Raw genomic sequence first — 17,464 nt, 5'->3', positions numbered from 1 at the left:
AAAGAAACAAAATGTTGTAAAAACCCACTTTTTATTACTGTTTAACGCTTATCTCAAAAACAGGCGTGCGTGGCATTTTTTGTGAAGTTGTAAGTTATTTGAATTTATTGTTTCAAGACGCAAAAATTTTATTGTATTCAGTTTAATAATCCGATCGCGGTTAATTTATTTCTAATTATTTAATATAGGCAAATCTATATGCAAATTCATACAAAACAAAACGATACGGATCCTATCTTTATATATATCAAGTTCGTTCCAAACATTATTTGCTATGGTGTATATGTATGTTGCAATAAATTCGATAAAATTATGTATTTAAAATGTTCCATCAATTTTACTGAATTAATTCAATCGCAGCTGATCTTAATTCTGGTGACTTAATTTACATACAATTCCGCACAAAACAAACGATGAAACGACTCCAATTTAAATATACGTACAATACATCGAATTGGTTCCAAAAATTATATAAAACAGATATTATTGAACATAAATTCGAATTAAATTACGTATTTAAGCCAATTTTTTTTCTCATAAACTTTATATAATTGAAAAATAAATGTGTTTTTATTGAAGAATTGAAACTTTTTTTGACGAGATTCAATATTCGTAGAATTCGTAAAATTTATTATATTTTCTCACTTAATTATAAATACAGGCAGTTCTCGAGTTACGACGGGGTTCCGTTCCACCACCTTGTTCGTAACTCGAATAGGTCGTAAGTCGAAAATCATACAAAAAATAATTAAAAACAATGCATACATGCGAAATACAAAAACCACTTTTATTTCTGACTTCAAGTTGTTAACTAAATACTTTTTAGCAAATATCTACATAAATAATTTATTTATAAGAATTGATCTAGAGTATTTTTATCATCTGTGCTACTGATATCCATTGTTAATTCTTGAGATTTTTCAGAGAGTGCAGTGATAGTGCTTGTTTTTCTTAAAAAAACGTCCAGGTTTGTTTGTACAGTTTGTTGTTTCTTTTCTCTATTAATTTCATAATAACACGCAAGTGCTTGCTGAATAAGGCCGTGTACCCTCGAAGATCTATCTATGTCTTTGTCCATATTTTCAATTTTTTTAATAGCATCATTGATTTGGCTAAAAGCTGCAGCCATGTCTTTTAACACAAATTTTTTTGGTGGTTCTTCTAGTTCATTTAATTCTTTTAGCTCCATTACATTTTTTTCTGCAACTCGTTGTTCCTCAATCTCAATCAAATCGGTTTGTGAGTTCCTCGACATCATTTTCCAAAAGATGAATTACATCTTCATTATCAACTTCCAGATTAAGTTGTTGAGCACATTTTACAATAATATTTGCTATCTCATCTATTTCCCCTTCTTTATTAAAATACATATTGTCATTATATCTCTTTAAGAGTTTGTTCCATATGCCGTTCATACAATTCGTCGTTACTTTGGACCATCCTTTTGAGATATTGTTTATTGCATGAAAGATGTTGTAATTTTTCCAAAATTCGCTCAATGTCTGATGTTTGTCTGTTCATGCAATTGCTTGGGCAAAAGTGATTCTTAAATAATGGGCTTTGAAGTTAGCAATACCCCCTTGATCCATCGGCTGGTGGTGTTTAGAGGTAAATAAACCACTTTTATATTTGGATGTGATTCCCCTAAGTGTGGAGGATGGCCTGGAGCATTGTCAAGAATCAATAAAATTTTAAAGGCTATGTCGTTTTCATCACAGTTCTTCTTTACTTCTGGAATGAAACAGTTATCAAACCAGTCTTGAAATTATGTATATGACATAAAAAAAATTTTTTTACAACTTTTTTTTTCGTCGTAACTCCGAATTATTTATTTTGAAACACAGAAACGTCATTTGGGGGGTGCATTTTTTTACTCTAAATTTTGTCTTAAATATGTGTGTCATTTGTTAAAATAATGAGATACTTAAATAAAATTTGCTGCGTCTCATTATTTTATGTAAATAACATACACTGAAAATGCATTTTTTCATTTGATAAATAATAAAATAATTAAGTCATAGAATTATTTATTAAAAATCTAACATTCAATTAAAACATATTTGATTTTACTAAAAAAGTAATGTTTTTAGGGGTAGCCAACCCGCGGCCCGCCTTGAACATTTTTCCGGCACTAGACACTAAACAATTTTTCACCTCAAAAAAATGTTTATAGTGTATCTATATTTAATATGGGGATATATAATTGTATATGTGGTCCGCGGAGCAATGCCGCATTTCCAATGTGGCTCGCAAAGTCATTTGGGTTGACCGCCCCTAATATAGAACATAAGCGATAGAAAAACATTTACGATTTTAATATGAAGAGGGGTTGTATTTTTATACATAAATTTACAAACCGGCTGAATTTTGCTCCATCTTGGAAAATGTTGATCAAAAAGTATTTAAAATAATAAATTCGGCATTTTCCTTTTAACGCTCTCATAGTAATTTACACAGCATTGTGTTATGCATATTTTATTAAATTGAAAAAGTTTAACGATTATGAAGGTAATTAATTATTATTATTAATCAATAATTATTTTTCAATTAAATATTATTTCACAGGCAATTACGCATATATTCGAATACTTAATCTATTTTTTTGTCAATATTAGAATAATTAAAAACTACGAAAATTTGAGAACCCTAAATATACCACAACCTATTAAAGTTTGTTCAGATATATGTTTCGTAAAATACTCTTAATTAATATTTAAAAAATATGTTTCATAAGAAACTTTCAACTGACTTGTTTTACTCATTAAACAAGCGCGTTAAGTATTAACAATTTGCACACATAACCTAAGGCTAAATTAATTCGAAGATTGATTGCACTCATTATTGCAATTATGGTAATTTGTACTATCATTCTTCATACTTAACAACGACGAGCGTAACATTCCACTTTAGATCACAGCAAGAATATAAATTACCCTTAATGTGTGACAACTTGATCTTATCATCTGTTCTTGTCTTACGACTATTTTTTTACCACATGATACTTTTGGTACTCATGTACGTGTACACAAATGCTAATTTTATTATTTGCTGTCTTTCTGCTTGATGTGATTTCGATGACAAATTGACAATTGACCCGTTCAAATATCGCCCTTCTTGGTTAAAAGGTTGACCGTTGTTGATTGACATTTAAATACCAAACTAAGTTCATCATACTATTGTTACCCATACACATTTAAACAATTAGTTCAGTGGAGTTAACGGTTCGACGGGTCGCAAATATTAATTGCTAAAAGCACATAAATTCAATCGCAAAACGTTGTTATAATACTTGACAATCTTGACTGAAAATGGATATGATAAATGAAGTGAGTCTAGTCATTTTTATACAAAGATTCACAAACAATATCCGTATCGAGTTAAAACGTGAGATATCTATGATGATTAATTTGATACACATGAATCACTATGTGTAATAATAACAAACAGTTATGATGTAATGCATCCCTTGTCTTCATATAGTAAAAATAATAAATATGATAATTTAAGGGTGCTCTTTATCAAGGAATTATTTTGAGTGATACGTGCGTTTAAATAAATATTTTATTCCATAAAATGATTTTTTTTGGAAAAGGATTTGTTTCATAAGGTGTTCGCTTCTGACCAACAGTAATGCACAAATAATTCGTTTTATGGAACAATTATTTTATATATTGCTCATTTAAATTCATAATGTAAGTTTGCGATCAGTTCCATTCTTTGGTTATTGTCATTGGCGTCTAACGGGTTTGTCATTGATCTTTATTGGTCACTGCGAATTGATGAATTAGCAAGCCTCGGCGCCGTCTGGATGCTACTGTAACATTTGCCTATCGAAATTGTGTTTATGTATCCACCAATTGACATCTTGTTTGACCAATGCGTATTTTTGACGTCAACAATCGCCGGTACATTGACGCTTTAGGTGCCAATACCCCTACCTCATTGTCTTGTCCATTCAGATATGAATGCTATTTTAATTCGGCTTCTACAAAAATAAATTGCGTTATACGTTTATCGTGTAAGGCAGGGGTCATCAAAATATGAGAATAGATTTTATTTATGCGCTATAACAAAACGGCTAACCGTCGAGATATGACTGTATGTGGTGCTCCTATTGCTTTGCATTTGCTATACCGACTAATATTAAATTTTAATTATTAAATTGAGTATTTATTATATTTGTAACATGTATAATCTGAACATATTTATCGAACTTGCTGGCTCAATTTTTTTTTAAATCAATTGTGAAAGGGTGCTATTTAAATTTTAACACGAACGAAAATAATGATTTACGACTGTTTTTATTATAAATAAATATACGACTCTGGCGCAAAAATATTATACGCGTTTCCATTTCTCAAAACATTGGTACTGCGTCAATGTACTACGGCAGTAAAACTTTCCCACGGTTAAAATGGCAAAATTATCGTCGCCCAATTCTGAGAGCACAGAGTTTACGACTTTGCTGATTGATTACTCGACTCGCGAGAGCGCATTGTGATACATTACCGAATGAAAAATAATCAACAATTGCTTTTGGTGCTTAATATATTTTATTAAACTAGGTCGTCGAGTAAACGCTTCGTTAGGTTAAAGTTTAGTATTATAGGTCAAGTTACAACCCTATTATTTGGCTGCTAAATTTGCTATACTCTCACACAAACTAAGCCCGGATGGAGCAATTTTGTTAATATGTATGCTTAAGGCCAACATCGTCAACTCGAGATTAACTGTTAGATTATGTGCGTAAAAGTTTGAATATTTAATTAATTAACCTTAGATATATGTTTAGTGAATCATATTCCGTCGACTATTTGGGTAAAAATGTGTCTGAATAGAGATAAAAATGTAAATAAAGAATTAAGTGTGTGCAATACTCGCTTTTGTTTTCACTTCGCCAGCAGTCCCTATCATAAAAAAGGGCTGGCAGACTACTTTCTCATTTCTCTGTTAAATAACATAATTACTGGCAACTGCTAGGTACCATTAGACTTCCCTGAGACAAAGCAAATGTATTTCTTTTATGTTGAAAATATTGAACGTATTAAATTAATTTTTTAAAATTTGCACTGAAATATTGCCCGGTGAGATTTTTTGCATAGGTAGTATGGGTCGATATTTTGCCCCTCTGGGACTGAAAGGTGTAATATTATTCTACTTTGCTATGCTACCCTGATAAGTGAGAATTATTTTATTCTCCAGTTAATATTATTTTATTCTCAGAAATATGGGCATTGTCGTTTTCGTAGTTCTAAGCCATGAAAATATAGTTTTCAACAAATAACAAGTACGGTATTAAAAAAATAATATATTTTTGGTACTACCGGTATTTTATTTTATAATACCGATAATAATTTGCATCAATATTGGCATTACCGGTATTGTAATTCCTAAATATACATCGTCATTACCACTCGACACAAATAATATAATTTTTGATTACAGCAAACTTTTTTACCGAAAATAAAAAATGCATATTGGGCTATAGTCAGTTCAAATAAAAATATCAAATATCTCACAATAATATTTATTTTATGCCGTATCTATAAAGTTCATGAATAAACATGAAAGCTTCCAGATAAACTTTGAGCGAGCTGAAAAATGTTACTGACTTCCCAACCACAGGATTCATCAATGACACGCAAAATAAAAACAGAACTATGCTATTCATGCTTTTATAAATTAAAAGTGTTTAAACTGTGATGTGCAGAACGACTGTAAATGTTTTGCAAAAATAATTGTAGTTATTCACAGCAGTGTCAAAATGAAAATCCATAGTTGGCAACCCATGCTCTTGTGTGACAATTATCTCTTTGTAATTGCTTACTTGAGCATCCACTATAATTATTCTTGTTTATTTTTATGTTTTTGAGTTGTCCCAGAAAATAAAAATTATATTGTTTTTTTCACTCACAATGTATTTCATGACATTGTTATAATTGTCCTAGACCTTTTAGATCTTTTTCATTGTTGTATTCATCCGTTATTTTTTCGTTGCACCTGTTGTGTGTTTGCAGTTGTTTAGTTTTTTTAGAAACAACTTTCAGATTCTCGAGGGCACATTTTTATTAAATATATTTCCGCTTTGATTCACTGATTATTAGCTTCAACTAATTCTGACTGGAACGTCATTTTTTTCAATATTACTTTGCTTTTAAGCAATTATAATCTTACTTTAATGTTTAGCTAATATAATAAAACAAGACTCGAATATGTTTTCGACACTTAATAGTCATAATTTAAAATTAATAAAAACGTACTAAATTTACAGTATTTTTTTGTCATCTGTATTATATATTACATATTAGTATAATCACCGTTACATTCTAGCTCTTCAATGCCTTTTTTTCTTTTAGTATTACGTACTTCTACAAATATACTGATGTGCTGAGGATAGTCCTCTGAATTTTTGCATAGAAGCAAAATCATCATACATATTATTTACTATCATTAAAGCAGGCGAATAAAACGGTCTTCTGAGGCGTCGTTAAGCTTAAATAAATGCGCTTTATTAAAATATGTATACGTAGGTAAAAAAAATGTAGGGTAACTGTAATTTGATGTTGTGTAAATAACATTAAATAAACAAACTTGTTACTTTGTATTTTTGTTGTGGTTTTCTGACTTGCAAAATTGAGTGCAGTACTGTGTGTAGCGACACTGCACTTTCATTGCGTTTGTTTAACTGCTCGCGTTTTTTGAAAATAACTATTAAAATTCAATTAACTGATTTTTTATAATATATTATCCATAATCTTTAATTTGTTATCTTAATATTTTTTTTTAATTTAAGTGAAAACTTTTTTTAAACTTTTATGAACAGAATAAGTTTGCAAGCTTATGATTTGTTTATGAATATAAAGGTTTTAAACTAATCTTAGGCATTATTATTTTTACGTTGAGTTTTTAATATTGTATCTAAGAACATATTATTATACATTAACAATATTATCTAAATTTATATATTTTTGAATCTAAATTGCAAACAAATATTTGTTAACTTTTAACTCATGCAAAAATTTAAATTAAAAGCTTTATTGATTTAAAAATAGATTGTATCGCCATATATTTTTATATGTTGATACAATCATAACTCAGTAGCTTTTCAACTAAACTTTTATATATAAGCTTATGTATAGTTGACCCAAGATTTAAAAAAATATGCATTAAAAATACAATTATATATCTAGAAAATACAAGTTTAATGATATACCCATGCATTCGATTGAAAATTGATATCAAATAAATACTAAAAGTATCATAAACACATTCTTATAAAAGGTTAAAATTAACATAAACTTATAGTTTTCGCCTCTATTTTTTTGTTGTTTCTTTCGAGATCTATAGATTATTTAAAAAAAATTGTCATATGATATGTATTTTGTGAGCTATTTTATTGGCTCGCGTGTTTATAAATAATCTTAAAATTTCCATAAAATCATTAAAAAAAATTTTTTTGTAAGAAAAATGTTTAAAAATACAATTAAATTATAAATCTATTTATCATCATTTTATTATCATTTTAATTGTTTTTATTCAAAAATATAATATATATATTTGGTTACTCTAAACGAAAAATTATATTTTATTTTATTGGTACGCGATTCACAGTTTGACGTTTACTGATTTTATCATTGCAAATACAAAAAACGATCATCATGAATCTGTTATTCAAATTTGACGTTAAAATGTTGACTAATTAAAGAGTTATGATGTTTTAAAAAAAATATATATATTGTATCCTAATTTTCGCAAATAATCCCCACCGCACGGCTCCATTTTTAGAAATAATGCGCGGTATTCAATGTGTTAATACAATAAAAAATAATATCTACAGTAGATATGCTCTCAATATTCTGTAGTAATATCGCTAAAGATAGCTATATTTATAAAACGAAGTGCAGATAAACTATGGAGCAATATGAGTGATGCTAAAAGTTCTAAAATTAAAATTAATTTTAGAACTTTCGTTAGGTTAGGTTTGGGTTTTAACAGAAAATGAATGTTTCGTATCTGTCAAATAGAGTTTCATAGACATTTTAGAGCAGCATATAATTTCAGTAGCGCCTATCAGTTAAATTATATTCCGCTAGTATAAATATATATCTACTGATAAAAATGTTCTTAAACTTCACTAGTGAAAATATAACTTCATTGAAAAATACACATCCACTGTAATATTTACACTGCGCATGTAAATAAATAATGATAAGTATGGAAAAGTTAAACCATATTATTTCACTAACAACTGTCAGATAAATTATATTTTCACTGGTATAAATATATATATCTACCGATATTTCGATATAATTTTACTGAAATTACATATTTTAAAAAATATTTTCGGGATAGATTCGAGATTATTTTTTAAGGATAATCCAAGAATTTTTGGTTTAGAATCAGGGACGTCATTCCAGGAGGGGGAGGGGGCAAAAGTTGGCAAGTCAGTGCTTGTTTATTTAATATTTCAATTTCATTACGATTTATTGCAATTAACCTAATATATGCATCAGATTGTATCACTTTTATTTAGTTAATTTCAATAGTGCAGTGTTATTTTTTTATGCGCTATTAAAAAAATAAATGCTAGGTTAGTTTAGCATCACGTACATTAAGATCTGCTAATAATTAGCTTGATGTGTGACGTCATGCCTACATAGTTCTGTTTTACGGAATTAAGTGCAGTAATGTGTGTGGCGAGGCTGCGCTTATTGAATCACTGTTCTCATATTGTTTTAGCAAACTAAAATCAGCCATAACTTTTTTGTATATATTGTTGTATTACACAATTTTACCAGTTTTAGAATCATTTCAAAAAAATAACAAATAATCTGTTTCCACTCTGAATTGTCGCATTGGCCAGATTAACGAGAAATGGAAGGGATTTTTCCTAAATTATTAATGGTACACGATCGTACTAAATTAACTTTTACTAGGAATATTCTTTATTAAAAAAACACCAATTCGCTTCCGATTTTTAAATATACGAGAGTTAGGACAAACTTGCATCAAGCGGAGCTACGCCGAATTTCGACCGAAACTAGCAGCCGTTATTCAAAAATGGTTGCAAAATCAGGACCAGCTTAACAGTTACATGTATCTCAACAGTTCAACCCAATTTACATGACGCAGGAATACGCAAATAAAGAAACTGTTTAATCTGTAATAGTTGAGAAAACCCTATCAGGAAAATCTGTAAAAAATTGCAGCAATTGAATTAAAATATCCCTCTCCATATGTTCAATAGAGTAATAACTTGTTGATCTATTCATTAATGAGCCATAAATCGCTTAAACCCTCATTAGATCTAATTTCCAGAGCGCAATCGAATTTATGACTTTGAAGCCGATTGATATAATACTTTCGCGCGTTAGTCACTCGACTATGTAAATTGTCACGATTCCCATAACATCGCGACCCTCGAGTGATTTATGAACGCGTAAATACTCGCTAGCTTAGTTTACTGCCATTGTTGTTCTTATTGTGCTCGTTGATATTTTACGACATTTCACCCGCGAATCGGTCCTCGCGCGGGTTTTAAAGGTTTATGACTCATGGCGCGGAACTGCTCGATTGAACCCGATTGCCCTCGGCAGCTGACGACAGGAATTTACTTTCGACTGGGTGTGAAATAAAACAAATCAAATATCGCGTTCGTATGATTGATATTATGTTGAATGTATCTGTCGAAATATTTATTTTAAATTATTATTTAAAAAAAAAAATATCTTATATTATTCTAAATATAGTCCAAGAAAAGTAGTGTGTTGTCAATAAGTCTATAAATGACAAGACAGACACACTTAAAAGCGGTAACTCTTCTCAGTTTTCAGATTCAAGCTTATATATGATTTTAATGAGGGTTTGATGTCTTCTAATTAAAGCTCTTAATAACTTTTATCATCTTTCAGGTTTATTGTTCAACTTGAGTATAAAATACTACTTGAACAATAAACAATAATTATTTCTAAGATATATGATAGCTGTGACTGATCGTTTTAACACGTTGCATTCCTTGCATTCTAACCATTGTAAGCAACAAAAAGTACTATTATTACTTTAAAATAAATATTTTTTAGTTTACTGTTTACTCGATGATAATTGATATATATTTATAAATATTTTGATAAAATCCACACTTTGCAAAAACATTTAAAATTTCGCGATATGACGCTTTCGAGTAAATACTTATCGAATGCACAATATAGCACCTCATAGAAATCCGAGAAAGATGATTTTAAATCGATTTTATTATTAATACAGATTCTATAAATGAAATTTGTTACGATGACTTTTTTAAAAAAACTTCGTTGCTCCGTTAAAAACTATGATAAAAAATGTAAATAGATCATAAATAATAACAAAAATAATTCTTACGGCTTTTAAAAGGCGAAATTTATACATTCAATATGTATTATATTTGATTGAATCTATAGGGCTATAAAAATGATATATTTTACGATGCCATTTACCTTACTTATCTGCTTTGTCAGTACCATTTGACACGATCGCCCTCACAATTGGTATATTTACGAGTATAAAGCTATAAAGGGTTCTACGAACCATGCAGAGGCAAGACTTACATATTAACACTTTACTAACCGCTGCATTTAATTAGAAAGATTACATGAGCTACCGGCACTTTTTTGAAAATATACACAAATTTTAATTGTTTGGATTAAATTTATATGTATGTCTTTTCTCTCCAGTGCACAAAAATAATAAAATTTTTGGATATTGTTTAAAATATACCATGGTATCGAGTCTTACTTTTATTCGACGGTTCTTAACACTAGGTCCGCGAAAAATTGAAGTTAATCATAAAATATTATAATTCGAAATTGTATTTACCAACGAATTATTGGAAACACAATTTTTGATATTATCCAATTCCGGTGAAATTGAACCATACTTTTTGGAAAATTTGATAAAATTCATCAGTGGCTCTCAACCTTAAATAATTTTATTCAAAGCTGTGTCATTTTAATTATAAATGAATTTATTATTTACCTTTAATTTGATGAATATAGACATAATTTTTTTGCCATAAATTCTAAGTGATTTAAAGACGCGAATCATTTTATTGTTAACCTTTAATATGATTGTAATTGAATGTCTACGACTATTTAAAATATTGTAAAAAAATTAACGGTGATTCTCAAACTTTTTTCATATAATTAAATTCTAAAAGTAATTTAAAATAAAATATTATTTACTTTAATAAAATGTATATTATTGTAATTTAATGTTAACGATTATTCCAAAAAAATTAGAAATTCAGCAGCGATCCTCAAATTTTTTTATTTCATTAAATTCTAAAACCTGTTTAAAATTTATATTTCATTAGATATATATTATTTTAATTGAATGGTTACGATTATTTCCAAAAAATTACCAAAATTTAACGGTGATTCTCAAACTTTTTTTATATTATTAAATTCTAAAATGCGAATCATTTTATTTTTTAAATTATGTGTATATGATTGTAATTTAATGTGCAATTATTTAAAAAAAATAGACACAAATTTAACGGCGATTCTCAAACTATTTTCTTATAATTACATTTTAAAAGTCATTTAAAGTGCGAATCATACTATTATTTACCTTAAATTATGTGTATATTATATTGTTATTGAATGTTTACGATTATTTAAAAAAATCGACAGAACTTCAACAACGATTCTCAAACATTTTTATTTCATTAAATTCTAAGCTGGCCACACACGGGCGGATCTGCCCGCCGGATTTGTCCGTCGGACAAATCCGCCAGTGTGTGGTGTTAAAACTGTCGGGCAGATCCGTCTGTTGTCTGTCCGTTGTCCGTGCTCAAAACGAACGGATCGGACACGGACAAGCAGATCTGAGCAGAGATCGCGCTCGCGTAAACGACCGTTTACAGTGTTTTTTGTTAAAATTTGTCCCTTAAATAATGACCCGGGCCTTTATTAATTTGCCGTCAACGTCTAAATTTTTATTATTTTATTACCCATTTCTATTATATCACTATACAATAGAAAAAATAATATAAATTTTAGATGCACTTAGAGACTCTAGATATGTAAATATTACATACATTAATACATAATAAAAAATATAATTTTAATTATACTAAAATTAAAGTTATTATCATTATTGAAAATGTATGAAGAGATCAAGGTATATATACGTATGTATATATTATTATTAATAAATGTCATTTAAATTTAGAATTTACTTTAAACGCTATATAAATTTAACTTTTCTTCTATAATATCTACCGAGCTCAGTCAGACAGATCCGAGCTCAGTCAGACAGATCCGAGCTCGTCCATTTTGCGTCTGTGGCCAAGCCCGGACAAATCCGTCAGATGTCCGACGGGCAGATCCGTACGTGTGTGCTTAGCTAATTGACATTTGAAAAGCAAATTAATTTAACTTTTATTAGATGAATATGATTGTAATTGATTTTTTACGGTTATTAAATAAAATCGACACAAATTAAACGGTGATTCTCAAACTTTTTTCTTATTATTAAATTATACAACTTATTTGAAAAGCGAATCATTTTATAATTTAACTTTTATTAGATGTAAATTATTTTAATTGAATGTTTACGATTATTTAAAAATCGTAATCGTAACATTTTTTATTTCATTAAATTCTAAAAGGCATTTGAAAAGCGAATTTCATTAAAGTTTCAAATTCGATTGATTAGTAGTTTTATTATTTGACTAAAACTTGTGTGTATGCTTATATATTTAAAATTTTAGATTATTTTTAAAATGTCACTCACCAGAAACAAGCGCCTCATATTTTTGTACATGGTAGACAAATTGTTCACTTTTTACATCTAAATATAGTAGCTCATAACGATAAATATATTGTGTGTATAAACACAAAGTTTAGCTATAAACACTATTATAAACACTAATTTTAATTATACGCTGCATCTGAACTTTGTTTATATTTAGAGCACAAAATAGTTGTATTTATTTTTTAAATGATATGCTGAGAAACACTCTCCAATGTGCAAAGGAACTTGACATTCTTTGCACATGTAAATTGTTTCTTTTCGAAGTTTGTGTGCAGCACAAACTTTACACTTTCTTCTCATACGTTTGCTTGAAATGCATTAAGCACAATTTTAGTTTAAAATTAATTGAAATGGTTAAATATTTATTATAGTCACTTTATAATACACAATAATTAAAAACATTAAAAGGCTTATTATTATAAAAAATATAAACGAAAACACTTATTTAAGAAAAATTTAACGAAACAGTTTACACGCCCGTTGACGACAGTTGTCGCAAAACTACTGATTTTTAAATATTTCTAAATGCATCCAGACAAGTTCAAGGTTATGTTTCATGAATAATAAACCATAAGGATTAAAAATACAAAATGTCATGCACCTCAGTTCGCAAAAAACTATTTTTTATCAAAGGTTGACAATTTGTCTATTTTTAATATATCTATCTCTAATTCGAATTTTTTTAATGCAAGTTCGTTTGTTTATTTTTAGAATATCTATCTCTTATTTGATTTATTTTAATGAGAGAGTGACCCGAAGGTCATCTTTGTAATAATGTTGACCTTCTAAAAGTATAATGTCGATGTATATGAAAAATATTATTTAAATCTCATTTACACTAGCTAAATTTACGAAATTTTCAAATGACGTTCTTCCGTAAAAATATTGAAAAAAAAAATTTGAGCCCATCAAAAAAATTGCAATAATAAGATTAACTGATTTACTATTTTTAGCGACTCTTGGATGGTCAATATTTATTTTGTCTTGCTTCCTAGACATGTCTAGCCAAGTGTGACCGGATGATCTCGTCATACGTTTTCCGTCATACCGACTCCTGTCTCCGTGTCAATGTCGTCTTCTCTGAAACAATAGGCAATACGGGAGGAATACATTATCATCTATTTCACTAGTCCGTCCGGCTCTCCTGCATTTTGATACGACTGACAGGAGTCGTCAACTAACTGTTAAAAAATCCCACGAGATAATATCGTCATTCGACATTCGAGGCGCAACATGCCAACAATGCTCACTTATACAAATGATGGGGTCAAATAGCGAATCGTGGTGTTTAAAACATGTCAATCACTCGATTCAGACGCGTATAAGGTCTCGAAGATAATTTCAGGTGTTATCACATTATGAGTTTAATTGGCTTATGCAATGAAATATTTATACGGTGTCTGCAAATGATGAAAACTATCTTGTTTATTTGTATCACTAAATTTGTGCCTATTCCATAATGCACGAATAATTTTGGTGTTCATCTTTAAAAATTTAATAATGCATACTTTGCGTGTGTCGTTGATAAATTCCGTGGTTGCAACTTTTATGCAAAAAATTTTAGTTATTCGACGATTCTTCTAAAGTAATTATTGCGACTCATAAGAAGATCAATATTATTAGGTGTCTTGACTGGAATGGAGATTTTGTATATATTTTGCCAAAATTTGCGATAAAGAATCGAAAATACTTGTATCACTTTAGCGATCCAAATAATACGCTAGTTCGTAACGTCCTCTAATATGGCTCCATTGTATGGAATACTCCATGTTGTTGTAGCGAATTCAAAGAAAAATTCTGGGATCTTCCCAAATTTACTCCCCTTGAGTCACGTCTAACTTATAGAGGACTAAAGATGATTCATAACATATCGATATTTAAAAATAAATTTTAAACAGCTGAATTATCAACTGCTCATTAATAAATATTTCTTTTGTCTCTGCGATTATATTTTAGTTTATTTTTCATGACAATGCTTTTAACATATTGATCCTTGCTTATTCACGTTCCTGACCTACTGAAGTAGCTTTATTGTGGCGTACACCTATTAAATTGGGTTAAGTCGGCTGTTATGCTACATAACTTTTACATACGTGATTTATTGCCAATTAGGCTAGGCTATCTGTTGATTGTTTCATCGTGTACTATATGTACTAGCAATATAATAATATAAAAATAAATTGCTTATTTTTCTGCCTCAGGAATGCTAAACCGATTTTTCTTATTCGTTAAAATATATTAAATTTGAATATAATGATCATTGTCAATTATAAAGTTTTATGAGTACGTTGCTATTGTTATATTGTATGGTTATGTTAAGTGATCATAAAGTTTTTCCATTTGATGTAAATTATAGTAATTCAAAGCATACATATTCCAAAGTACATTGTCCGACAGATTAGCATGGAACCATTCCGCAGATTCTACCCAATTGAGCGAATCCAAAGGATTGGACGTCGACCCAAATTACTAGAATTGCCACCGATATTCCAAGGATATTCTGTGAGATATTTTTCTCTTCAATAAAATTCGCATTCTCTTCGCGATTGTGAATGCGTTTTTAAGCGAACAAGAATGCTACAATGGCGTCGTGCGAGTATTATGCTAATCGGTTATTAGAAACGATTCACGATACCGAATGTGAATCGTATCATAATTCATTAACATTAGCCAATAATTAGTAATAATAAATAATAAAAATCGCATTCACGCGCTTTATTAAGTAACGAACGAGTAGCGCAGCGATTGCAATGGGTTATCTAGGACGAGTGTTAATTGTTCGTTTTAAGTTTAAAGTTTGTCGGTTGTGAAACATTTGCTATTGAGATGCATGCTAATTTACGGTTCGATGTTATAAATTAATGTAATAAATACGAGTTCATGCTATCTGCTTGTGCAAGATACATTATAATATTTCATATTAAAATGAATTTCTTAATCGAGAAGAATGTATACTTTAAGGTCATAATCTGCTCCACCATGGAGAAAAATTTACATCATTCCCTTGGATTTTGATGAAACGATTACCGCAGAAATATGAGACAGACCAAAAAAATACATGTGATACACTTGACTTTGGCTTCAAAGCGATTTTGATGCCGTGTTTAGACTTGGCCAACTTGGCAGTTTTAATTCGCGGTTATTTGAATATTTGTAAGACACATACGATTATTTACCAACGCTTTCTACTAATAACATCGTATATCTTAGGCATAGATTTAAGTAAGGATAGCTCTAGGATCTCAGTATTAACTGTATCCAGGCTCTGTTATTGGTCCATCTTTCAGTGTTTTTCATATAGGAAACTAACGTAGATATCATATCTTATATTATATTATATTCTATTACGAGAGAGCTGACTAGAAAAGGTTTAGAATCTATGTAGAAAATCACGCACATTACAAATAGTAAATATACACTGCACAAATCATTTTTAAATATTTTTTTTTTTTAAATAAATAACAAAAAAAAATATATTACAAAAATAAATGTAGCGCTGAGACGATTTTTCAATTAAGGCTCCACAAAAGTCTGTACGCTATCGTGGTGCAAAATTTATATTGCATTTATAGTAACATATTGGAAAAAATCTATGATTCTTAACGATTTATTACTTGATTTATTTGACTACTTGTTTGCATTAGCATATTTTAATAATCTATTTTAACACTTTTCTATTTTTAAAATTTGAAATGCCACCACCTGCACCCTCCCCCCCTAAATGACGTCTCTGCGTTCAGAAATCATAGTCAGTATGTTTCATTATATAATAAGCCCTTCATACACTTTTCAACTAGTTCATTGTTTTATTATTTACACACACACTACGTGGTTCTTTACGAGCACACCCTCGAAAAAATTGCCATATTAAAGCTAGGCGTAAACAATGACGACTGCAGTATTTAGGCATTAATTGCCGTAACCGAAATTCCTATAAATAATAAGTATTGTGCTTAAACATTGTATTTATTTATTTATTTATTAAAATTATAACCATCGTGACCTGACAGGCAAACCTAATGCGTCACGATAGTCAAAAGTACTAATACATCATAATACATACAAATATAAACAAGACAAAACAACAGACACAAATCACCTCAACAGGTGTGCATTGTCCCATACGAATTGAACCAAAACTCCATAAGTGCAAGAGAAAATGTCAATATTACTATGGACAGAATTGAGCAGATAAATGGCCTTGGCCAGAGAAGAGTTGGCAAGTGCTCCAGTTCTACACTTAACAGGCAAGAATAGTGGACGCGACCGAGAACTATATCCACCTTCAGGAGCCCACATTTGAAGCTGCTCGAGCACTGAAGGATTGTCTACGATGCCCTTGAGCAATTTCCAGAAGTGTTTAATTACATAATAAACACTTCTGCGAGTCGACAAAGAAACGTATCCCAGGGCTCCCAAAATAAAAGCACTGGGAAACAAGAACGGATAATACCCGTATTCCTTCAAGTATAAATATCGAAGAAATTTACGTTGTACTTTTTCCAGCTTCAATTCATTACATTGATTCATTACGCCTGGGATCCAAATGATGGAGCTAGTTTCTAGTATGCTGCGGACTAGAGTATCATAAAGAGTGCGCAATACTAAGTATTCCTGAAGTAACGCGCATTTCTCAAGATAAAACCGAGCATTTTTAAGGATTTGCTATGAG

The sequence above is a fragment of the Plectrocnemia conspersa genome, unplaced genomic scaffold, assembly GCF_051122295.1.
Source record: "Plectrocnemia conspersa isolate PC_06_02 unplaced genomic scaffold, ASM5112229v1 ptg000001l, whole genome shotgun sequence".
NCBI classification, from domain to species: Eukaryota; Metazoa; Arthropoda; class Insecta; order Trichoptera; family Polycentropodidae; genus Plectrocnemia; species Plectrocnemia conspersa.
The sequence above is the reverse complement of the archived record's forward strand: the minus strand, read 5'-3'. Positions refer to the sequence as shown.